The 25,142-nt window shown below is 43.0% G+C and overlaps 1 protein-coding gene across 6 annotated transcripts in view; it reads right to left on the reverse strand.

The window, feature by feature from the left end:
- Nucleotides 1-25,142, reverse strand: part of dab2ipa (DAB2 interacting protein a) — a 256,395-nt gene that overhangs the window by 86,156 nt on the left and 145,097 nt on the right. Inside the window, exon 1 of one of the 6 annotated variants that reach the window (XM_060932347.1) lies at nt 445-555. The exons of 4 other annotated variants lie outside the window; for them this stretch is intronic. The gene's annotated coding sequence lies outside the window, so the exon portion shown is untranslated. Of the gene's footprint in view, nt 1-18; nt 164-444; nt 556-25,142 lie in introns of those variants that run through there. One more of the 6 variants, XM_060932349.1, reaches the window with a different exon arrangement.

Consider the following 25,142-nt stretch of genomic DNA (forward strand, 5'->3'; position numbering starts at 1 on the left):
ACAGCAGCAATAATTTACCTCTGGAACCCCAGAACACTCTGGGTATACTGTCTATTCCTGACAGCTCTCCGCTCCTACATCTCAAGCAGCATGTGCTCCTGACACCACCCAGTTCCCAGAGGGGTGTCGTAAAGTAAAGCTATGCTTCAGCACCACCCCTCCCAATTAACCCTCGGCACAGTGCAGAGACATTACAGACGGCTCGTCCTCCTCTCATCTGCATCGCTCTCGCAGCATGCGCTTCCACCTCTGCTCACACACAAAGGAGTGTGTGCGGATGCTCCGCGCCGTTAATAGCCTCCCAGTTCATTCCTAGTGCCTGGCCTTGAGTCAACCAGCAGCCTGCTATTGTTCCTCATTCTCTTCCTGGCAGAAACATCACTTGTTCTCTCTGATTCTCTCTGTTCTACATCCAGAGCAATCCATCCTGATCTAAACACTCACCTGGCATTCTGCACGGATCCTCGTGTGGAGCTGAGGATGAGGTTGAGGATGAGGTGGTGGTGATGTTGAGGAGAACATGTGCAGGCGGCTTTCTCTCTGTCTCTCTCTCTCTCACTCACACGCCCACACACACCCCTCCTTCTCTGTGCTTTGTCCAGCCTCCTTATTTTCCCCCTACTCACTCACTCTCTCACACAGAGATAGATAGATAGATAGATAGAGAGAGAGAGAGAGAGAGAGAGAGCGCCCTGGTCTGATCTGCCCCTCTCCTTTAAGTGGGCCACAACTTCCTCTTTTCCTGTATCATGCTGTAAGCTGCACCAAGCAGCAGCTCTCTCACCATCACCCTCTCTTTCTGTCTCTCCCTATCACCACTATCCGTGTCTTCTCTCTCTCTCTTTCTCTCCGTTCTTCCTGTTCGTTCCTGTATTCTGAGAAACGTTAAGCATGGTGTGAGCTGGCCCTGCCCCCTAGCCTACTGTGTATGGGTGTGTGTGTTTGGTCTTTGTCCTGTGCTCCTTTGTCATACAATGGTCTTGTCCCTGCACTGGGACTAGCCCCTTCTTCCTGCAGCAGAGTTATAAAACACCCAGAAGGAAAGTCCCTTCAAAAATACACTTAAAAACTTCTGATGGTGCATTAAGTCCAGGAGTGTCGACTTGGAAGAGAAATCCTCCCTCAAAGTGGGAGAAATTAGGTTGCATAATAGTTCACATGAAAGAAAATCACTAGCATCTAGTGCGGTTTTGATAAATCCAATCAATTATAAGATTACCTAATAAGCCTAGCGCGAGCACACAACGCTCCTGATATGCAGCGTTAACACGGGCAATTAAAACCTTGCCGTTATAATTAGGATCTAAGGAGCCCATGAGAACAATATTACACATAAAAGACAGAGAAATAGGATTGATGCACAGAAACGTACCAGGTTTTTTTTCAAACTATTTTCTATTAGTCTTTCTATGTGGCTTTTGTATGATTTACTCTGACGATGGATGGATGGACTAGTTTTGCAACTGAGAAAAGAATAAAAACTAGATAGAGACCGTGACGAAAGTCATAGCAATTTGCACTCGCTCTTACAAACCGGGACATCTGGTTACCGTACCCTATAGATCCAGAATGCTAAGAGATAGAGAATGACGCTTAGTGAGGAAAAGTTGCATCCTGCCACCCTGAACAAAATTAAAAAAAAAAAAAAAATTTAAAACTGATTGAAAAAAATCCTGTTTTTTATGGATCATTCTGGTTCGGTGATCCAGATCAGTACCAAAAGTCATAGCAATGTAATTCAGCCCAGACGTATTCTTCATGTGAAATTTGGTGATGACTGGTTGAAAACTGAGGGAGAAATAGCATCCTAAAAAACGTTAGGAGAATAAATAATAATAATAATAATAGGAAGAGGAAGGAAAAGTAGAAAGATCCTGAGTGAGAGTAACAATTTGCGCCAGTGCTGCTAGCGTAAATTAACAAATAAAAGTATCATCAAAACTCACTTAGAGTTGTATCCAGAATTATTGGCACCCTTCATAAAAATGAGCAAATGTGACTGCATGTACTAAACATCTCTCATCTCATCATCTCTAGCCGCTTTATCCTGTTCTACAGGGTCGCAGGCAAGCTGGAGCCTATCCCAGCTGACTACGGGCGAAAGGCGGGGTACACCCTGGACAAGTCGCCAGGTCATCACAGGGCTGACACATAGACACAGACAACCATTCACACCTACGGTCAATTTAGAGTCACCAGTTAACCTAACCTGCATGTCTTTGGACTGTGGGGGAAACCGGAGCACCCGGAGGAAACCCATGTGGACACGGGGAGAACATGCAAACTCCACACAGAAAGGCCCTCGCCGGCCACGGGGCTCGAACCTGGACCTTCTTGCTGTGAGGCGACAGCGCTAACCACTACACCACCGTGCCGCCTGTACTAAACATTATCCACAATAATTTAAGTTGTCCATTCAAACAACAGAAGAAACTATTTATGTTTGCTCCAAAAAAAATACTCATTTTAAAAATATTAGTATTTTCTCTGAAAAATATACCGTCCCGTCCGAAGGTTTTAGAAGGGTAAGGCCAATACTTTTGTTTTTACTATACACTGCAGATATTTGGGTTTCAGATCAAGACATGAATATGAGATGATGTATAAGAATTTCAGCTTTAATTTCCTGATATTTCCATCTAGATGTGTTAAACAACTAAAAAGATGGCGCTTTTTGTCTGAGTCCACCCATTTTTTTAAAGTGATCAAAAATAATAGAACACATAACCGACTAGTGTTTCTTCTTGCCCAGGTGTGCCCTATGAGCTTGATTGTTTAAACAGTTAATACTTCTGAATGTCTTGGTTTGAGCCCTGGGTTTCACCTGTGAAGCCTACATTTGCTGTTAAAAAGGATAAACCAACATGATGACCAGAGAGATGTCGAATGGAGAGAATGGCTTCAGTGTATAACAAAAAACAAAAGAATTAACTCTGCTGTTCGAATACTTTTCAGAGGGGACTGTATGTGCTGAAGGAATATTTCAAATAAATGCAAAGAGATTGCTATTCTTGAAAAATTCTGTTGTTGCTTTGAAGCACATCCATTTCCAAGAACAAAACAAAGAAGTTTAAATATGAAAGAGATCAATGGTTTAGGAATTCATCCTTTTAGAGACTAAACTAGGAATTTATGATTGTGTACCACCACCATCAGAAAAAGAAACGAGACCGTCAATGACGGCGTAGCTCACTCCGGCCCCATCTAGTCCAGAAGGAACGATCTAAAGTGGGCCACCTTGCGCAATAAATGTTGCAAGCTATATACAAGCTATATACAAGCTATTTATAGAAGCGATATACACCCTAAGAATACCGACCTATTTGCCAGAAAGAATCCAAAATGGCGAGGAATTGACCAAGAAGAAGCGATTTTTGTTGAACTGCTCATTAAGGCTTAATTAGGCCATAACTTCATTAATAATTATAATGAAGCAAATCTGGGTAGAAGTTATATGCACCCTAGGTACCCCTACCTTCATGCCAGAAGAATCAAAATCAGTGAAGAATTGAGGGAGAAGAAGCAACTTGTGTGGAAACTGCTCATTAGGGCTTAATTATTCCATATCCTCATTATTAATTGCAATTATGCAAATTTGTGTAGAAGCTATATGCACCCCAGCCAGACCTACCTTCCTGCCAAAAAGAATAAAAATTGGTGAAGAATTTAGAGAGAAGAAGCGATTTTCGTGAAATGTGGACGACAGACAACACGTGATGGTGCAAACTCATCGCCTGTTGGCCGGATAAGCTAATAACCAAAATGCCTTTTTTATAGCATTGCTCCCATTTTTGAATGTTGGATAAAACTAACCAAGTACAGCATTCATAAGAAATCATCGCATGTCTTTCTTATCCAAAAACCTGTATTATTAGATTGCAACTGTTGTAATTTGAAAATCATGTCATATAATGTGTTTGACATGGTTTTATTGACAGAAAAGCCCTTAGGCTTCAGTTTTTCTTTTTTTTCGCTCCAGAGGTCACCATGGGGGAAATTACAGTTTCTTTTAGATGCTCATATGCTATATGAGACTAAAATATTAAAAGTAAATAAATAAAAGTAAACTAAGAGTGAGTAATAGTGCTTCAAGCTTGCAAAACTACAAATTCTGAAGAAAATCAGTCATTGATTCTTCCAGGCACACCTTACAAGGCTTGATTTACAATGTATACAATTAAAGGAGAACTGGGGTCATTTTTAAACTTGCTTTATTTCTTAATTAACGTGTTATTCAATTACGCTTTCGGTTTTAGTAACCTTATATCGTGACTCGTATTGGCAACTAATTGCAATTAAATATTATACTTATCGGCCTATTCGGTTTTTAGCCGTGTTGAATTTAGTTCGTTCGGTCCACGGCAGGCGTCGCTTATCCGCATGATCTTCACGAGACTTGTGCGAGACTTCGAAACGTGAAGTGTCAGCCAGGTGTCAGTGCCGCCATTTTGAAAACTGTTTTCCAAACGAAATATTGCACAAAAACGAGTTTAAATGACGATTACTGCCTACTTTTTTCAAACTTTCCTGATTGCTATCAAAACAAACACAACTTCCGGCTTGATTACATCAGCATTCGAAAGAGGGCGCGCGCGTCTTTTGACAACGTTGGCAGATGTTGGTCACTTAAATTTCCGCTGTACGTTTTACTTCCGTCCTACGATGTCTCGCACAGGTCTCAACGCACCTTGTTTACAGCCATTGCTTTGACATATGGACTGATAGATTACAGAGCATAATTCAAACACTTGTAACTTGCTATAGCAGTGACAAAATAGCTGTCAAAAATGCATTCCTATATTTAATTAAATGAGAGAAATAGAATTGTAATGATAAAAAAAATTTGCCTTCAGTTCTCCTTTTAAATCAGTGATGTTACAGTATTGCGATATCGTATAGATAGTTTTCACATGACGTCACAGAGTCGGGGATTCCCTAGTGGCGGCCATCTTGTGGGTCAAGCTTACCGTACGGGTGACTGAGCACACATTGTAATGCACGAGTACAAAGTCTTCAAAAGAACCCAAGCAGGCTATTTAAAGCTAGCAATGGTGCACACCTGTTGTATTCACGGCTGTCGTAATAGGTCAAATGAAGAAGTCAAGCGGAGCTTTTATGGAATTCCCACTGTACGGGAGCACGAAGGCGAACAAAGAAACTCAGCATACAAAGGAGAAATCTATGGCTTGCGAGAATCAACCGCAAGGATTATCAGCCTTCCAAACACAGCAAAGTCTGCTCCGATCATTTTATAAGTGGTAAGTTGTTTAAATAAACAATCAATTGTGTTTAAGTTTGTTTTTGGAAACCAAAACATCATGTGAACAATCTCTGGAGAATGCCTAACTGGAACCGCTGAGTGTACGTTTACATTGTAATGTACACTTAATATCGCTCGTTTGTCACGTTTCTATTTGAAACTTGTCACTTCACTCACGCAAGGGTCATTTTTGAAAAACATTTTAGGTCTATTCTGTTTGATTTGATTTGTGTTTGGGATGCAAACAGCGCGCCTTTTGGCGGATGCCGCCTGAATCGCGCAGATCCGATTTTTTTTTTTTTTTTTTTTGGGGGGGGGGGGGTGTTGGAGTGTCTGATTGTAATTTCAAAGTAAATTCTGTATTAAAATTACTAAATAAGCAAATCCGTTACAGTCCATGAAACAGGAAGTATAAGGATGAGAAAAAAACAGTTTAAATCGGAAAGCTGCGCACATTTGCCCAGTCCTGCACACCGCTTGGGCTGTGCAGGACTGGGCAAATGTGCGCAGCTTTCCGATTTAAACTGTTTTTTTCTCATCCTTATACTTCCTGTTTCATGGACTGTAACGGATTTGCTTATTTAGTAATTTTAATACAGAATTTACTTTGAAATTATAATCAGACACTCCAACGCCCCCCCTAAAAAAAAAAAAGTAGATCTGCGCGATTCAGGCAGCATCCGCCAAAAGGCGCACTGTGAATATATAAAGTTGTGTATATCAGACAGCCTTTAAAGTTTGATGAAGTCAGTTTCAGGCTTTGGAGCAGGCTTTGGCAGCCCTGCATAGTCACTTGAAAATGCATCTTTGTCCACTTCGTAGGGGTCAATTCCCCCAATCAAGGCCAGTTTGGCTGCATACCGTTGTCGTGAGATGTCGTCTAATGTATCTATATACTTCTGTTTGCTTGATTTTGCCGACATTGATCTTTATTTTAGAAAACTGACTATATAACTTCATAAATTCGTCCGAGATAACGTAGCCGGTAGTGGCGATGGTCCGTTTTGCTTGCCCCGCAAGATGGCGGCTGGGGGGCGTTCCCCGGAATGCCGTGACATCAGTGAAAACTATCTATACAGAAAGTCAGGTTGGATATCAGATGGTCTTGAAGGCCACGGTCCATATTGTGCTCAGATTTCGGTCTTCAGCAAATATGTGAAAAAGGAAATGGAAAAACTCTCAAAACTGTGCACTGCAATGAATACAGTATTTTAGCCTTTTTTAGCCTTGAGCATTTTATCAACATGTCAAGAATCTAATGCCACAGTGGACATAGGTTCACCAATACTGGGCCTGTTGATGGTTGAGAAAAGACCGTGACCATCAGTTTTTCATTGTGCAAATGCTACATGATTGACTGATTGGATCACTGCATGAATGAGCAGATGTACAAGCAATAAAGTGAGTATTATATACCATAATTATTGCATAACTGTATAGTACCATAGCTGTATAATAAATACAACTTAACGAACCACACATTTCCAAGAGCTCTGCACTGCTGCACAAACAAAATCCTGACACAAGATACTTAAAAGCATTTGGTGCAAAATGTCACAGTCCAAACATATCTACTCTTTCAATTACACACCGTGTTCAAAGGAAGAAATCTGTTCTTCTACAAAGAGCCACAAAACTGATCTCATTTCAGTGATATAAATAAAGCATGTCAGGCAGCTCCAATAAAACAAAAGTCTGTTTCGTGTCCTTCAGGGCTTGGACATCAAGGTCAAATTGCTTTGTCATACGCTGCCAACATATGGCTGAGGTGGCAGGCCATGTTCAAGTTCGAGAGAGAGAGGGGTAAGCAAGATGCTAGAGCAGAATGTTACGATTCATGCTCATTGCACACCCAATTCACGTCCGTTCTGAGTGTGGAATATTTCAGATGCCGTTAGTTTCTGAAGGCTTTCCAGAGCTGAATTCATTAAGGAGCTGAATAATGCAGAGGTATGCCTAATAATCCCAGGGATGGATGCGCCACGTGGGAGAGGAATTTCCATATTAGCCCATTTTGACTCTTTACAAAGTTCATTCTTTAATATAATGTACAGAAAATAAGTGAATGCATGACTCGCTCTCTGCTAACGAATTAATAGTGTGCTCTTCCATCATGTGGCAACCGGAGCAGAGAGCTGGGACAAGATTCATACTGACAATCTCCCCTGAAGCGAGCCTGTGATCCATTTTCCAGCCACATTCTCAAACCCTGCCTGTGTGTCTGTGCATGCGCATGTATACGTATATATACAGTGTATGTCAGACCAATTAATGGACGTTCACGTGCCTAACCTAATGGCTCACACCCATCAAGTGATCAAGTTGGTTCAAACTGGTAAAATGTCCACAAAGAAACCATGACGCTGAATAAGAAGAAACAATAGCACAATACACTCAGCAACACCAGTACCTGTACATAGGAACACCTGTACGTCAATCAGCCAATCACGTACCAGCAAAGCAAAGCATAAAATTGTACAGATGAAGGTCAAGAAAGAGCTTCAGTTAATGTTCACATCAACCATCAGAATATGGGAAAAAAGTGATCTCAGTTATGGTTGCTGGTGCCAGATGGGCTGCTGTAAGTATTTCAGAAATGGTTGATCCTTTGGGATTTTCACACACAACAGTCTTGAATGGTGCGGGGGGGAAGACATCCACTTAGTGACTGAGTGAAACTATTGAAGCACCTTGTTTACTGGAAGCTACAGTACAGGAAGGCTATAGGAACCTAAACGAGACCGTCAGTGACGGCATAGCTCACTCCGACCCCGTCTAGTCCAGAAGGAACCATCTTGGGTGGGACAACTTGTGCAAAAATGTTGCAAACTATATACAAGCTATATAAACCCTAGGAATACCAACCTATTTGCCAGAAAGAATCCAAAACGGCGAGGAATTGACCAAGAAGAAGCGATTTTTGTTGAACTACTCATTAAGGCTTAATTAGTCCATAACTTCATTAATAATTATAATGAAGCAAATCTGGGTAGAACTTATATGCACCCTCGGTACCCCTACCTTCATGCCAAAAAGAATCAAAATCGGTGAAGAATTAAGGGAGAAGCAGCGATTTGTGTGGAAACTGCTCATTAGGGCTTAATTACTCCATATCTTCATTATTAATTGCAATTATGCAAATGTGGGTAGAAGCTACAGTATATGCACCCCAGGCAGACCTACCTTCCTGCCAAAAAGAATAAAAACCAGTGAAGAATTGAGAGAGAAGTGGTGATTTTTTTGTGAAATGTGGACGACGCCAAATGGACGACAGGCAACACATGACGGCATAAGCTCATCGCCTGTTGGCCAGATGAGCTAATAACCACTCTTTGCAACTGTGCTGACCAGAAAAGCATCTCAGAACATAAACCTGGAGGCAGATGAGCTACAAAAGCAGAGGTCCATATCAGATTTCATCTTAGTCTATAGTGGATGTAGGCTCACCCGAACAAGACAGGAGTTCTACATTTTACAGTCATTTTGGTCAAAATAACTCAACTCAAAAGAAATATATGTCACTCACACAAACATGCGCGTGCACTCCTTCACCTGCTCCAAGAACTACTGCACTATTTTAAGAACATTTTTTATTATTCAAAGTTTTAGCTTCGTACTGCACATTTGAAAATGCCACCTATTTTTATATGTTGTATTCTTTATTTATTTTATTATTGTTTTATTTATTCTAGTTTTTGTTTCTGTACACTGTTTTGGGTAGAGCTCCCACAACTTCGTTGTACCCCATTGTGCAATGACAAAGTCAAGGCTATATTTAATCAAAGAAATATGGGGCAGTGGTGGCTCAACAGTTAAGCTTCTGGGTTACTGATCTGAAGGTCATGGGTTCAAGCCCCAGTACTGAAAAGCTGCCACTGTTGGGCCCTTAACTCTCTCTGCTCCAGGAACATTGTGTCATGTACCTCCTTGTTGTACGTCATTCTGGATAAGAGCGTCTGCAAAATGCCTGTAATGTAATATTTCTTCCAAATAGAGCATTAATAATCGAAAAGGTAGCAATTAAAATCTAAAACCAATGTTAAGTTGCAAATCCATGTCCAATCTCATCATTTCACTGTTTTTCACATTTCCTCAATTTTTTTTTTTTTTACCTCCGCCAAGGAGGTTATGCTTTCGGTAGCGTTGGTTTGTTTGTTTGTTGGTTTGTCTGTTAGCAACATTACGGAAAAAGTTATGAGCAGATTGCTCTGAAATTTTTTTCCAGGTGTGAGACTGGGCACAAGGAACAATCCATTAAATTTTGGCGGTGATCCAGATCACCTTCTGGATCCCGGATTTTTTTTAAAGGATTCTTGGAGGAGGTCTGCGCTCTCCGAGTGCTTTTCTAGTTTAATACTAATCTTTGACTGCACCTGAGGCTTTGCACTCACAGAGCCTCGGCCCTTAACTGTAGCGTTGACCACCTCCCTCCTATAGTTAAACCACTGTTCCTGTTCCTTCTCTTCCATTAGAGGCAATTACACACTTGCGAACAGAACACACATGGCACCCTGAGGAGCGCTGTCCCCCCCACTGCCTTCTGCCTCGCAGGCTGCATTAATAAGACTCACTGCACTGACCCATTTCTCCAGACGTCTAAAGCCGTACCATTACTGAAAGAAGAACAAAAATTGCACAGAAATAAATGTCTGAATTACACAAGAGGTTAAAAATGACACCACTACAGGTTTCATTTGCAGGTTGGCAGTAAAGTGGACAGGACGAGTAAACGTGAGTTTCTATTACCCTGTTCTACTTAGCTGAGAAAAAAAAATGAACAGAGGATTTTGCATGCTTAACACGGAGTTAAATAAAGAACTGGATAGCTGAAGCAAATTTTATTCATTCCTTGTCTAAGCATTTTTTTCTATTCAAGGTTGTAGTGGATTCTAAAGATTTAGCAATATATACTGTACATCCTGAATAGCAACCAATCTATCACAGGGGATCTCTCACCCTCCCATACCTTATTATGGATGTAACTGAATATGAATACATTATACAGAAGAAACAGACAAATGTGATTTAAAGCTAGATGGCCATACGATTTCATAAAATCGGTGAAATTTAGTTCCTGCTGAAATTTGGTCATTGTGATGCATGTTTATTTCTGTAATATCTCACAAAATATCAGGCCATTCTGTGGCTGGGAAGGTATTTAATTTGAGGGGATTCCTGAGCAAATAATGTGCATGAAATCGCTCGCTTCATGAAGTCAAGCAGACAGAGAAAGTCCGTGTTTGTATGCGCAGGTTTACCACCTTCTTCTTTTGGGTTTTACAGCAACTGGCATCCACAGTGTTGCATTACTGCCATCTACAGGTTTACCTTGACCGTGCACTGACAGTTCCATCATTCTGTCGCTAAACGAACAGCTGATCACACCGAGGTGCTCGCTGACCGCCAATATTTATTAGTTTGGTCCTGCGTTTCCTTTCCTTCGCAACATAACGTCTTTTCTTCTCGCTTTCCGTTACCGTAGTCAGTCTTTCACGTTTCATTCGTACACTCGCATCCTCCATTTTTCTCTCCAGTTTCAAATTTGTATCCCACAATGCCTTGTGCGAACAGGGAAAGCCCACCACGTGATGCATGACGTAGTATCTTGAATTGGGTCATGGTGAAGCAGGAAAAAATTGCTTGGCCATAAATTCATTGTTTTATTTTTTAAAAATACTAATAAAATTGGAAGTCTGTGATTCGAATTCAGTAGCTTTCGGGCCACTAAACAAAAATAATTGGGTGTCAGGGAAAATTATTTTTATGACCTACACTTGAAAAGTCTGAAAGGCAGTCTACCTTTAAATACATCTAAGTACATATAGGAATAAACGAAGCATGTTGTTTTTTAATAGAAAATTTGCTTGAAAGATTCACAGGGTATCTGATTGAGGCTAGGCGTGTGCATCAGGACTGGGACCCTGAGGGGTACAACAAAAAAAAAAGTGTACAACTGAGATGTTTTTATTGTTTTGTGGGCCTGAGCGAGCAGTCAGAAAGATACTACAGCATGCTTAGTAACCATCTGGTCAGGACTGTTGTGGTTCAGCTATTAGTTGTGCATATATCAGGAAATAGGACTAACTGCGTATCGCACACAGGTACAAACACAAATAACTGTCCAAGCATACAGTCCCGCATACATCTCGAGCTGAGACCTATTAAGTGATGACTTGAGTGATGCAGCTGAGGTTGAGGAACTGTCAGAGCCAGTAGGGATAAAACAAACAAACAAACAAACAAACTGAGATTTCTAAATTACATTACATTAATGGCATTTAGCAGACGATCTTATCCAGAGCGACATGCAACATCCCAGAGCATCCTGGAGAGCAGTTGGGGATTAGTTGCCTTGCTCAAGGGCATTTCAGCCATTCTTGCTGGTCCAGGGAATTGAACCGGCAACCTTTGGGTCTCAAAGCTGCTTCTCCATCCATTACGCAATGGCTTTCCCCATACAAATTGCAAATAATGTCCTTGCATTATGCCACGAATCCCTAGCTCTAGTTTAGAGCATCAAGTCAGCCAACATGGCTTGCTTCATGAGAGGTGGAAAGAAACCAGAGACCTCAGTAGAAATCCACATGGACCAACAAAAAACTCTATGTAGACATTAAGTGGTGTCAGGAACGAACCCTGGAGTTGTCAGGCACAAATGCTACCTGCTGCGTTTCCATGCTGCCCAAAAGTAGAATGAGCAGGATTAAATGTGTTACGTTGCTTTGTTACTATGGTAACTCGAGGCAGGTAAAGTAGGTCTCCATTGTGCCTGAAAAATGACGGCTCTCAGAAGCGGAGCCATTCAGTCAGCAATTTTATCTCTAAAGGATGCAAGTGGTTTACACAGATTACTTAGTCATTAAATGGTACCGTGAACTCAAATTGATGCTTAAAAAAAATGCTCAGGATGTTTTTCCCCCCCATCGGGGAAGAACACGAGGCATCCAACACCAACAAAAAGCCAATGATCATGCTGTCAATTTTTATCACCATCAATACATGTTCTGGTCTCTGAATGTCCAACCCTACACATCATTGCCATGGGAGATGGATACAGGCAAAGCCAGCTCACGGGGCTCTAGCGAAGCTGCACAGGCAGCTGTCCCTGTGTAGTGGATAAAACCGATTAAAGGAGGGTCATTCTAGGATTCGAGGTACATTTCGTGTCTCTGAGATAAACCTTTTGTTATTTTCCACAAAAGAAATCTTTATTGAATCAGTTTTGAACAATAATGCAAATTATGACCAACTTTCACCAATAGCAATGCTTGATGCACATTTTAGACCTAATTTATCCATAAAACATTAACTAAATGACTCCCACCCCTCACCCCACGTTATTGGCCATCTTCGACTCCTGATTCATCCATTCAACTTGAATAAACATGAAGTGATTCAGTCAAACAATCTGGTTTTTGGGGCTGATTCTATTCACTTGCATCAAAAGTCTATTTTCTGTATTATGTGAAATTTCAGTCATTAAAAAAAATGTTTATCCGTCCAAATGTTCTTGTCAACTCTGTCAGCACTGTTATGAAAGCGCATAAAATTCACAAAGACACTTAATAATACACATGACACCTGCACCGAGAGATGTCAGTTCCTCTGGTGGGAAACTTCAGAAATAGGCAGTGAGGTACGTTACGTTTCATCTCTCATTAATTTGAACAAAATGCTGAAGATACACCAACAGTAGATTTGTCAAATCTGTTATTGCGATATTGGATTAAATCTCTCACTCTTTAAAAAAAAAACAATAACAGGATTAAAATCAATTACATTGTTTTTATGCATGCCACGTGGTCGCTAGTTTGAGGTTAGCTTGTGGAGTTAAGACACAAAATTGGCAGGGAAATGTCAACTCTGTTGTTGTCAAGTCCATCAACGGATTGTTCGGTTCAACGATAACAGAGTTGACGATGGCTAACAGAGTCGAGACTTGAAATGTACCCGCAAGTATAGAATGGGCCAGGAACATTGATGAACTCAGAAAGGAGATCATCAATAGCCGATGCACCACTGGGAGCTAAGTAAGTAGGTAATACATGTTCTTAATGTTTATATTTCATTGGTCATGCTTAGTTGTTGCAGAATCTTCACTTTGTTGTTGAGTAGTGATTCATATTAACTCCCCACCCCCAAAACATCATCATCATCAACCTTGTTTCTCACAAAGCTACCTCCGAAATAAATCTGTGCACCATGGCAAGAGTATGGATCTTTCATAAATCACCCAAAGGTACTAAGTATATTGATTTGAGGCTGGCTAGAGGAAGCAGACAATCAAAAAAAAAAGAAAAAAAAAAAAAGAGATTGCGGCAACAACTACCTGTTTCGCGAACAAGTTAGATTGTACATGTGTTATATTGATGTATTCCCATGCTATCTGAGAATACTATAAGACAAAAATACATAAGACTGCAATGAAGGCTGTTAAAGAGGAACTGAAGGCAAATTATCAAAATTCTCTCTCTCATTTTATTAAATATAGGAACACATTTTTGATCAATATTTTGTCACTGCTATAGCAAGTTGAGTGTTTGAAATATGCCATGTAATATATCAGTCCATATGTCAAAGCGATGGCCGTAAACGAGATTCGTTGAGACCTGTGTGAGACATCGTAGGATGGAAGTAAAACGTACAGCAGAAATCAAAGTGACCAACATTTGCCAACGTTGTCAGACGCGCGTGCCCTCTTTCGAATGCTGACGTAATCAAGCCAGAAGTTTTGTTTGTTTTGATAGCAATCAGGAAAGTTTGAAAAAAGTAGGCAGTAATCGTCATTTAAACTCGTTTTTGTGCAATATTTCGTTTGAAAAACAGTTTTCAAAATGGCGGCACTAACACCTGGCTGACACTTCATGTTTCGAAATCTTGCACAAGCCTCGTGAAGATCGCACGGATAAGTGACGCCTGCCGTGGATTAAACAAACTAAATTCAACATAGCTAAAAACCAGTAAGTATAGTGGTGCTTGAAAGTTTGTGAACCCTTTAGAATTTCCTATATTTCTGCATAAATATGACCTAAAACAACATCAGATTTTCACACAAGTCCTAAAAGTAGATGAAGAGAACCCAGTTAAACAAATGGAACAAAAATATTATACTTGGTCATTTATTTATTGAGGAAAATGATCCAATATTACATATCTGTGAGTGGCAAAAGTATGTGAACCTTTGCTTTCAGTATCTGGCGTGACCCCCTTGTACAGCAATAACTGCAACTAAACGTTTCCGGTAACTGTTGATCAGTCCTGCACACAGGCTTGGAGGAGTTTTAGCCCGTTCCTCCGTACAGAACAGCTTCAACTCTGGGATGTTGGTGGGTTTCCTCACATGAACTGCTCGCTTCAGGTCCTTCACAACATTTCGATCGGATTAAGGTCAGGACTTTGACTTGGTCATTCCAAAACATTAACTTTATTCTTCTTTAACCATTCTTTGGGAGAACGACTTGTGTGCTTAGGGGCATTGTCTTGCTGCATGACCCACCTTCTCTTGAGATTCAGTTCATGGACAGATGTCCTGACATTTTCCTTTAGAATTTGCTGGTATAATTCAGAATTCATTGTTCCATCAACAATGGCAAGCCGTTCTGGCCCAGATGCAGCAAAACAGGCCCAAACCATGATACTACCACCACCATGTTTCACAGATGGGATAAGGCTCTTATGCTGGACTGCAGTGTTTTCCTTTCTCCAAACATAACGCTTCTCATTTAAACCAAAAAGTTCTACAGTATTTTGGTCTCATCCATGCACAAAACATTTTTCCAATAGCCTTCTGGCTTGTTCACGTGATCTTTAGCAAACTGCAGATGAGCAGCAATGTTCTTTTTGGAGAGCAGTGGCTTTCTCCTTGCAACCCTGCCATGCACACCACTGTTGTTCAGTGTTCTCCTGATGGTGGACTCATGAACATTAACATTAGCCAATGTGAGAGAGGCCTTCAGTTGCTTAGACGTTACCCTGGGGTCCTTTGTAACCTCGTCGACTATTACACGCCTTGCTCTTGGAGTGATCTTTGTTGGTCGACCACTCCTTGGGAGGGTAACAGTGGTCTTGAATTTCCTCCATTTGTACACAGTCTGTCTGACTGTAGATTGGTGGAGTCCAAACTCTTCAGAGATGGTTTTGTAACCTTTTCCAGCCTGATGAGCATCAACATCGCTTTTTCTGAGGTCCTCAGAAATCTCCTTTGTTCGTGCCATGATACACTTCCACAAACGTGTTATGAAGATCAGACTTTGATAGATCCCTGTTCTTTAAATAAAACAGGGTGCCCACTCGCACCTGATTGTCATCCCATTGATTGAAAACACCTGACTCTAATTTCACCTTCAAATTAACTGCTAATCCTAGAGGTTCACATACTTTTGCCACTCACAGATGTGTAATATTGGATCATTTTTCCTCAAAATCTGATGTTTTAGGTCATATTTATGCAGAAAAATAGAAAATTCTAAAGGGTTCACAAACTTTCAAGCACCACTGTATAATATTTAATTGCAATTAGTTGCCAATACGAGTCACATTACTAAAATAAAAAAAAAAATAAGTTCCCCTTTAAGTTTGTGTGCCCCTCCTAGAACTGCCACCTTATTGTGGTGGAGGGGTTTGTGTGCTTGAGTGATCCTAGAGGCTATGTTGTCAGGGGCATTATGCCCCTGTCAGGGTTTCCCAAAGCAGACAGGTCCTAGGTGACAGGCCAGACCAAGAGCAGTTCACCAAAACCCTTATGGAGGAAAAATCAAGGACCGTGACATCACCCTGTATGGCGCAGCCGGGGCCCCACCCTGGAGCCAGGCCCAGGGTTGGGGCTCGTATGCAAGTGCTTGGTGGCCAGGCCTTTGCCCATGGGGCCCGGCCGGGCTCAGCCCGAAGAGGTGACGTGGGCCCGACCTCCTGTGGGTTCACCACCCACAGAAGTAGCAGTAGGGGACTGGTGCAGTGTGGATTGGGCGGCAGTCGAAGGCAGGGGCCTCAACGACCTGATCCAAGGACACAGCGGCTAGCTGTTGGGACATGGAATGTCACTTCACTGGGGGGGAAAGAGCCTGAGCTTGTGCGGGAGGTTGAGAGGTACCGGCTAGAAATAGTCAGGCTCACCTCCACACACAGCTTGGGCTCAGGAACCCAGCTCCTTGAGAGGGGCTGGACTCTCCACTTCTTTGGAGTTGCCTATGGTGAGCGGCGGCGGGCTGGTGTGGGCTGGCTTATAGCTCCCCAGCTCAGCCACCATGTGTTGGAGTTTACCCCAGTGAACGAGAGGGTCGCCTCTCTGCGCCTTTGGATTGGGGAGAGGGCTCTTGCTGTTGTTTGTGCCTACGGGCCGAATAACAGTATAGAGTATTCAGCCTTCTTGGAGTCCCTGGGAGAGGTACTGAGGCGTGCTCAGACTCGAGACTCCATCGTGCTACTGGGGGACTTCAATGCTCACGTGGGCGATGACAGTGACCCCTGGAGGGGCGTGGTTGGGAGGAATGGCCTCCCCGATCTGAACCCGAGTGGTGTTTTGTTATTGGACTTCTGTGCTAGTCATGGTTTGTCCATAACAAACACCATGTTCGAGCATAGGGGTGTCCATAAGTGCACGTGGCACCAGGACACCTTAGGTCGGAGGTCGATGATAGACTTTGTTGTCGTTTCATCTGATCTCCGGCCCTATGTCTTGGACACTCGGGTGAAGAGAGGGGCTGAGCTGTCAACTGATCATCACCTGGTGGTGAGTTGGATCCACTGGCAGAGGAGGAAGCTGGACAGACCTGGCAGGCCCAAACGTATGGTGAGGGTCTGCTGGGAACGTCTGGCCAAGCACTCTGTCGGGGAGGTCTTTAACTCCCAACTCCGGGAGAGCTTTTCCCAGCTTCCGAGGGAGGCGGTGGACATTGAGTCTGAGTGGACCATGTTCTCTACCTCCATTGTGGATGCAGCTGTTTGGAGCTGTGGCCGCAAGGTCTCCGGTGCCTGTCGTGGCGGCAATCCCCGAACCCGGTGGTGGACACCAGAAGTAAGGGATGCCGTCAAGCTGAAGAAGGAGTCCTATTGGGCCATGTTGACCTCCGGGACTCCTGAGGCAGCTGACGGGTATTAGCAGGCCAGGCGTGCCGCAGCTTGGGCAGTTGCGGAGGCAAAAACTCGGAACTGGGAGGAGTTCGGGGAGGCCATGGAGAAGGACTATCGGTCGGCCTCGAAGAAATTCTGGCAAACCGTCCGGCACCTCAGGAGGGGGAAGCAGTACTCTGCCAACACTGTTTACAGTGCGGGTGGGGAGCTGTTGACCTCGACTGGGGACATTGTCGGGCGGTGGAAGGAATCCTTTGAGGATCTCCTCAATCCCACCGTCATGTCTTCCATTGAGGAGACTGAGGCTGATGACTTAGAGGTGGACTCATCCATTACCCAAGCCGAAGTCACTGAGGTGGTTCGCAAGCTCCTCGGTGGCAAAGCACCGGGAGTGGATGAGATCCGCCCTGAGTATCTCAAGTCTCTGGATGTTGTGGGGCTGTCTTGGTTGACACGCCTCTGTAACATCACATGGCGGTCGGGGACAGTGCCTCTGGAGTGGCAGACTGGGGTGGTGGTCCCTCTTTTTAAGAAAGGGGACTGGAGAGTGTGCTCCAATTATAGGGGATTCACACTTCTCAGACTCCCAGGGAAGGTTTACTCCAGGGTACTGGAGAGGAGAATTCAACCAATAGTCAAACCTCGGATCCAGGAGGAACAATGCGGTTTTTGTCCTGGTCGCGGAACACTGGACCAGCTCTATACCCTTCATAGGGTGCTCAAGGGTTCATGGGAGTTTGCCCAACCAGTCCACATGTGCTTTGTGGATCTGGAGAAGGCATTCTACCGTGTCCCCCGTGGTATTCTGTGGGGGGTGCTTCGGGAGTATGGGGTTCTGGGCTCTTTGCTAAGGGCTGTCCGGTCCCTGTACGAACGGAGCAGGAGTCTGGTTCGCATTGCCGGCAGTAAGTCAGACCTGTTCCCAGTGCATGTTGGACTCCGGCAGGGCTGCCTTTTGTCACCGGTTCTGTTCATAATTTTTATGGACAGAATTTCTAGGTGCAGCCAGGGACTGGAAGGAATCCTGTTTGGGAACCACAGGATTTCATCTCTGCTTTTTGCGGATGATGTTGTCCTGTTGGCTTCTTCAAACCAGGACCTTCAGCATGCACTGGGGCGGTTTGCAGTCGAGTGTGAAGTGGCTGGGATGAGAATCAGCACCTCCAAGTCCGAGGCCATGGTTCTCGACCGGAAAAGGGTGGCTTGCCTCTCCAGGTTGGTGGAGAAGTCCTGCCTCAAGTGGAGGAGTTTAAGTATCTCGGGATCTTGTTCACGAGTGAGGGAAGGATGGAGCGCGAGATTGACAGGCGGATCAGTGCAGCCTCCGCAGTGATGCGGTCGCTTTACCGGTCCGTCGTGGTGAAGGAGCTGAGCCAAAAGGCGAAGCTCTCAATTTACCGGTCAATCTATGTTCCGACTCTCACCTATGGTCATGAGCTTTGGGTAATGACCGAAAGAACAAGATCGCGGATACAAGCGGCTGAAATGAGTTTCCTTCGCAGGGTGGCTGGGTGCTCCCTTAGAGATAGGGTGAGAAGCACAGTCACTCGGGAGGAGCTCAGAGTAGAGCTGCTGCTCCTCCACATTGAGAGGAATCAGCTGAAGTGGCTCGGACATCTCTTTCGGATGCCTCCTGGATGCCTCCCTGGGGAGGTGTTCCAGGCATGTCCCCCCGGGAGGAGGCCCCGGGGAAGACCCAGGACACGCTGGAGGGACTATGTCTTTCGGCTGGCCTGGGAATGCCTCGGTGTTCTTCCCGAGGAGCTGGCCGAGGTGTCTGGGGAAAGGGAAGTTTGGGCTTCCATGCTTAGACTGCTGCCTCCGCAACCCGGCCCCGGATAAAGCGGAAGAAGACGAGACGAGACAAAGTTCCCCTTTAATAAATCAGAGGCATCAGGGTCAGTATGTGAAAACATGATCGTGGAAACAATGGGTTGCAGAAAAAGTTAGTGCAATAGTCTGAGAGGATCAGGATGAATTGAAACGATAAGCACAAAAAGAAAAAGGTCAAGAGTGTGATCTCGTTAGCAATGGGTACATAACGAGTTCTGCTTGTATGTCTGATACCATGACTACAGTACCATTTCACTCCTGTAACTCTTAATAATGATTTTTTTCAACATTTTCAAAGCTTCTTTGCTGAAGATGGCTGCTTTTGTTTTGTTTTTTTAATGAGCAGCAGGGTTGAGTTTTTTTAAGCATAGAACACTTTAAACTAGCATCCAGGCTAATGGACATTATGGATGTTATAGCATCCATCCGTCAGTCATCTATAAAGCTTATCCATTAGGGTCAGGAAGAAGCTGCAGTCAATCCCAGCTGACTTTGGGTGAAATCTGGGGTACACCCAAGGTAGGTGCCCAATCTAGAATGATCACACTCACATTCACACCTATGCGCAAGTTAGAGTAGCCAGTTGACACCATAACAATTGACTTAAAATGAATAATTTATTTCTAATCTATAATTTGGAGAGCTGTTTTTTATTCTTATTTTATCTGTTCACTCAATATCACAATATTATTAAAAATGAAAAAACAATGATGTTACTTGATTTACTGAAGGAAAGTTGGATTTGTATCACTTCCTGTTGACCTTGTGACTCCGGTAACAGTGTTGACTGAATGTTGTGGGACACTAAAATGGATATCACTTGTTACATAACCTTTAATGGATGACTCATGGAAAAGGACAGTAGAAGCAGATGTTAAATGGATTCACACATTAACGGAAAAAAAAGGGGGGATTCATTCTCATTCTTGTTAATGGCCAAAAGTATGTGGACACCTGCCCATCATACCCATATGTGCTTGTTGAACATCCCGTTCCAGATTTAGCCCTTCTTTGCTGTTATAATAACCGCCATTCTTCTGGGAAGGCTTTCCTCTAGATTTTGGAGCGTGACTGTCAGGATGTGCTCATTCAGCCACAAGAGCACTGGTCAAGTCAGACGCTGTCGTCAGCTGAGATGACCTGGTGTTCAGTTGGTGTTCCAGTTCATCCCAAAAGTGTTCAACGAGTTACAGGTTTGGTGCAGGCCACTCAAATTTTTCCACTCCAAACTTGGGAAACCATATCGACATGGAGCACGGTTTGTGCACAGGAGCACTGTCGTGCTGGAACAGGTTTGGGTCTTTTAGTTCCAGTGAAGTGATACCGTAACGCTACAGAATACAAAGCCGTCCTAGACCTTTTTGTGCTTCTAACTTTGTGACAACAGTTTGATGAAGGCTCACATAGTCAGATGTCCACAAATTTTTGGTGATATAGTCTGTTTACATAATGATATCAAATGATTTCATGACAATTTCCATTTGAATGAAAACAAGGTAAAAACCACCACAGATCAAAGAAGTGTAATTTGAGAATTGCTGGAAAATGTTTAGTTTAGCCAGAATATTGATTTTGTTGCTGAGTGGTGATTCACTAAACCAGTGATTCCCAACCACTGTGCTGTGGCACATTAGTGTGCCATGAGAGATCATCAGGTGTACCGTGGGAAATTATCCAATTTCACTTAACTGTTCCGAAAATTATTATTTATTTACTGCAAATAATTTGTCTTCGTTCGTCTTTGCCAGCGACGTATAGTGACAGGCAGAACAATTAAATACTCTTCCACTAGATGGCAGCAGGTAGCTAATTAACCTGTGTATCTACCTGTTGCCATTCAAACAATAGAATTAGTAACGCTTCGGGTGTGACAGCAGTGATAGCGATGGATAAATAAAAGAAAAAGTACACAATCCAAACTGGGTCCTGGAGAAAATTCTGACCCAGATGAAGGCCCTAGTATGAGTAGAGGTCAGAAGAATGCAAAAAAAGTGATTTTCCACAACCTATCTATGCGAGCTGGGCTTTTCAAGCATTACTGCTATAAAAACTAAAAAAGGAGAGTGACTCAGAGCTGTTGAGGAAGATCTTCATGTGTCTTTTTCTTCAATTCCTGTGAATATATCAGCTTTGTGTTCAACTAAACAGGCCCAGGTTTCACACTGAGTAAGTAAATTGTGAGTAAATTGAGACTAGATGATTATATATACTTTTTGTGACATTTTTGTTTGGTGGTGTGCCGTGGGATTTTTCGAATGTAAAGTATGTGCCGTGGCTCAAGAAAGGTTGGGAAACGCTGCACTAAACGATGTCAAGAGCAGGACTAAGTACATTCATGTAAGGTTTTTTGGTGAAAGTAGATAAATGACACTGTGGCACCGTCTTCCTGATTATAAAACAAGTTACACTGACATACACAAGTTATACCTAAACAGTGTTTACTTGCTATCTAGCTTTAAGCTTGGAAATTAAAAATATTCAAGACTGGAATGCATTTGCCAAGTTAAACCGATTTACACTTTAAATGAAATGGGTTCAGCGCGAGACAAAGAGACGTGCTTCAAATCAAAACTCAGCACCATTAGTATTCCTCTGGGGCATCGTCAGCTCGTCCATCCAAAATAGCAGCACGGAATCTGGCGGAATGTTAAGCAACCTGGCAGAATGTTAAGCAACCTGATTGATTATCTTGATTCAGGGGCAATTTGTCTGACTCATGCTGCCAAAGATAGACTTGAGTGACATAAAACGTTGCAAAAACAAAGTTAAGAGTCATGATAGAAAGTGGTGGAGAGTTCCAGCAGATGTGAAGGACTTGTGAAAGGTTTCTGGCTGTGAGTTCAGCGCAGTGTTCTCCCAAGCCTGACAAAAACATCCTGGCGTCTGCTGGAACACTGAAAGCTGACCTTACAATGCAGTTTGATGCCCTTTCGCTGACAAGAGGGACGCTAGCATTCTCTGGATTCACACTCCATTTCTCCTCAATTCAAAAACTATGGACTGAATCGGGTCTGCACAAGGTCACGCGAGAAAGAGCCATTATGGAGCCTAAACAGCCTTCTCTTCTTATCACAACTGTCCAAAGCTGATGGCGTTTTTTAAATGCAAATCACAACACACACCTATTCCAGTTCAACCGAAACCTGGCCACCATGGGCTGATGGCAAAGATCCGTGAATAAGCCGTTCTGTCAGAGCAACGGATTGGAAAATATAGGCTACTGAAGAGAGTTATTTGCTGTAAAAAGGATGCAATTCAAATGCAATGCTTTTGGGCTCTGCTTCTAACAGATCTCATCCTCCTTGTGCTCGAGCTGTCACTGTGCCTCTTTCACGACGGATTAAGACCACAGGCAGGCCAAACAATGCGCTGACTTTGTTCGCAACAATGCAAACTTGCAAGGGTATCAGGATACAATGAAACTCTGTGGCTTTGACAGCTTGGTTTCTCTAACTCCATCATTTTATAGTGCTGTGCGGAAATTCAATTATCACCACCACCTCCTATCTGATTCAATAATGAAGCACCTTCGCTGAAATATTCGACAACATTCCTGGTGTGTCAAAGTCAGGGCTGATGAAATTGCAATTCAGGACGGCATTTCACCAGAATGTGTCTTAACAGGAAAGGAAGGATGTCTTTGGCTTGGCCTTACATCAACCAGGCCTCTGAAGGAGACGGGTCCACAAATCACAAATCACCTTCTTATAGCCTGTGATATAGCTGGCACAAACACCAGCAAATCTAATTACTCTTCATCATCCCAGGGATGGTTTATAATCCACCATGGCCAGCCGACAAATGAAGATGAGACACATGGCTGTCAATAAATAAGAGGTGTCGAGGTCAGAATGTGACAACACGACCGTGGAAACAATGGGCTGTGGAAAATATTAGCACAATAGCCTGAGAAAATCAGAATTAATTGAAACGATAAGCACAACACCAAAAAGTCAGCTGTGTGGTCTTATTAGCAATGGTTTGGTAATACGGTACACTGGTGTGGGTGTCACTGATGTGTTTATTCATTAATGTCTGCATTTGGAGTGATCAATCTGATTGATCTTTCCCAGCTTCAAGAAAACTCAGTACGACCAGAGACCAGACACATGATTCCTGCTTCAAGAGAATTTGCTGCAACAACATTCTATTTGTCACTACCAATTTGGATTAAAATTATTGATGAGTTTTATTATTTCCCCCTGAAATGACACAGTGCTGAGAAATAAAAGTATACTTAACAGTTATCCCATGAAATTGAGTCGTACAATAAGCTGATAGCCGAGTCGGCTATAAGCCGTGTATGACGAGATTGAGTGGAATACGTTTTCATTCTATCCATGTTCACTGGATTTTGAGAAAGAGCATTTTTATTTTTTGCAAATTTGATAAAAACTTCATACAAAATGTCCGACAAAATCATTTCTGGTGAGAATGTAAACAAATCGGCAAAATGACAAGCAATTTGTGAAAAACGTGATAATTCTTGAAAAAAACCCGCTCTTCCCATCAAATACTTTTATTCCATATTTTGTTGCTTTTTTGTATTTTTTGGGGTTTTGTTTTCGAGTTTTTATTTCATCCTCGGTTGGTTCAGCAACACGCTCCGCCATTTTGTTTTTCTCCACTCACGGTATATGAGCTGATATCCTAGTCGTAGAGTAGCCAATCAGAGTGCACAATTGCTCATATCCAGTGAACGTGGATCGAATAAATACATTTATTAGCTTGGCTCATTCAGAAATTGGGACTATTCTCCAAGATTGAGCCAAAGGTCCTGAAAATACTTGCACAATTATAGCTTAGAGCATTATTTAGAACTAGACATACTGTATTTGTTTTTATTTGTTTGTTTTGGATGAACACTCTGGTTTTGTCTCGACACTGACGAACTGAAAAGCATCTAAAGATAGCCTGGGCCCGCCCATCCTAAATGTGACGCAACACGAGGACCTGTTGTGAGCTTAGTCTGGCAAGGCAAGCTATCTCCAGCTCTTCCAAGCTCCCGAAAAACCGGGAGCCAATCAACTTTGAGCATCTCCAACGGCCCTGGGTAGAGGCGTGTTCAAGGCAGTGACGTAGTAGAACTGCGACCGGAAGCCATAGATTGTTTACAGAATCTATGCCGGAAGCGCTTCATTCACTAGAAACATTACGAACATGGAGCAGCGGCAAGCCTTTGACACAGCGGTAGATGCTGTATTGAAAGCATTCAACGGGAAGTTCTCATTGAAAACGGAGCAAAGAGCAGCCCTGGAGGTATTTATCTTCTTCCTGTTACTCAAGCAGTTTCCGTCGCATCACATATGTCAGAGGAAAGAGTGATGTGATTGGTTTAAGCTTCGTCACAGCCTTTTCTGGCTTCGACCAGTAGCAAACTGAGGCATTTCAGGGAGGCGGGTCAACCACGCCTTTGGGAAACGGTTGGGCTTAATATCTTTGCCAGACCAAATGCTCGCAGAGCTTTGAAGTTGCGTTAGCCAGACTAATCTAAAGACACCTCAGGACAACTGAACTTCTTTTGGATGACGACTGGTCACTGGATGATGTTCTCATGAAATTTAGCAGTAAAATGGAAGACGTCATGGAACGATGGTCATTTCAGACAAATCCAATTCTATGAAAATATCTCGGCGCTGAGAAGATAAAGCACCAAGCTAAAAGTTTTCCAAAGCTAAGGTGCAGCAAAGTCAGAGATCGACGATGACATCGTGTGATATTTTGTCGACGAGCTTTGTTTTGTCTTTGCAGTGCGTGTCTCTAAAGGCAAGATGACTGTGGATAGTAAGCAGGAGTGTTATATAACAGCTTTACTCGGCTGAAAGATAGAATGTAGTGCAGAAGCTGGTTGGATTTAGATTGCTGTTCTTGGCTGCAGGAGTGGAACCCAATATGGTCTTCTGCTGTTGCATGCCGAGATGCTTTTCTGCTCACCACGGTTGTAAAGAGTTGCTATATCCTTCCTGGCAGTTCTGGCTAT

The sequence above is a fragment of the Neoarius graeffei genome, chromosome 10 (assembly GCF_027579695.1).
Source record: "Neoarius graeffei isolate fNeoGra1 chromosome 10, fNeoGra1.pri, whole genome shotgun sequence".
Classification (NCBI taxonomy): Eukaryota; Metazoa; Chordata; class Actinopteri; order Siluriformes; family Ariidae; genus Neoarius; species Neoarius graeffei.